Here is a 1,521-nt window from a genome sequence, read left to right as displayed (position 1 = left end):
GTGCACGCCATTTAAATTTAGAAATTATATACTTCAAGTTCTGATTTTTGGTTTTGTATTTTTCGAATTAAAGTTTGAAGCTTTGGTTATTACTTCAAACTCGAATCTTTGGTAATGTAGTATACTAGAATCGCTACTTCTAAAGAACTAGAAATTCAAAAACAGAATGTTGTGATAGAGTGAAAGAAGTTGTAGAAGATTAAAACAATGGCGAATCTTCATCCAGTAATTCCAACACCACTTTTGAAAGATGAGCTCGATATTGTGATACCAACAATTCAAATCTGGAATTTCTGGAAATGTGGAGGCCATATTTATCACCATATCATTTAATCATTGTTCAAGATGGTGATCCCACCAAAAAATTCATGTACCCTGAATCGAAGGATATGATTACGAAAACATGTTGTATAATCGTGATGATATTAATAGGATTTTGGGTCCTAAAGCTTCTTGTATTAGTTTTAAGGATTCTGCTTGTCGTTGCTTTGGGTATATGGTTTCTAAGAAGAAGTATATTTTCACCATTGATGATGACTGCTTTGTTGCTAAAGATCCATCGGGCAAAGATATCAATGCTCTTGAGCAGCATATTAAGAATCTTCTTTGTCCTGCCACTCCATTTTTCTTTAACACTCTCTACGATCCATACCGAGAAGGTGCAGACTTTGTCCGTGGGTACCCTTTCAGTCTCCGTGAGGGTGTACCTACTACTTGTTTCATGGACTTTGGCTCAACATCCCTGACTATGATGCCCCTACTCAACTCGTGAAGCCTCATGAGAGAAACTCTAGGTATGTAGATGCAGTTTTGACATGCTTTCAGCTCTTGTAAGTTCTTGGTTGCATGCTTCCAACGGGCTCTAAGTGGCCATGGTATGTCATTCCCTGAGAATGCCGTGACCGCCGCCTGTGAATCTGCCTCTATCCATATTCTGTTCCAGTTCATGTCTTTAGCTTTCTCTGCTGCGTAGACAATAGCTGCGCACTCAGCTTGAAAAGAGGTAACATCACCGAGCCCAACTGCTAGAACCCCCATGATTGCCAAGTCCTTGTTTCTGAAAATTACGCCAGCACCCCCTCTAGATGGTACGCCAAGAACTTGTTGTACTTCTTCTTAGGAGTTTGCCATTCTCCTTCCTTTGCTGTGCTTTCCTCATCTAGCTCCTCTGCCATGTCCGCCCAGCTGGTCTGCCTTGACAAGTAGTCAGCTTCAGCAAGGACTTGAAACATGTTCTGCGATGCTTGGAGATCTCCTTGCTGCTCACTAGGAATAGCCGAGTGCCTTTGTAGCGGAATTACAACCTCTGGGGAGTTATACGTCGCGAGTGTTGTGACCTCTCCTTCCTGAATTGGGCTAGACTGTCCCTCACTCAGTGGGTCGGGTACTTTGTCCCTCTCCGCATTCTCCTGAACCACCTGATTGGCCTCATCGGTAGCAGCTGCTGCCTTCAATGAAGAAGTATCATTATAGGCCCTGTCATTGTTATCCACTAACTCCGAGCTTGTGTCATGAAAGACC

The 1,521-nt window shown here is 42.7% G+C and overlaps 1 pseudogene; it reads left to right on the top strand.

Moving 5' to 3' along the window:
• The first annotated feature begins 207 nt into the window (after positions 1-207).
• LOC147492974 (UDP-arabinopyranose mutase 2 pseudogene) lies at positions 208-849 on the top strand (annotated as a pseudogene).
• Positions 850-1,521: the final 672 nt, after the last annotated feature.

Source organism: Coptis chinensis, chromosome 6 (assembly GCF_015680905.1).
Source record: "Coptis chinensis isolate HL-2020 chromosome 6, ASM1568090v1, whole genome shotgun sequence".
NCBI lineage: Eukaryota > Viridiplantae > Streptophyta > Magnoliopsida > Ranunculales > Ranunculaceae > Coptis > Coptis chinensis.
Note: the sequence above shows the minus strand (reverse complement) of the source record. Positions and strands in the feature narration are given on the sequence as shown.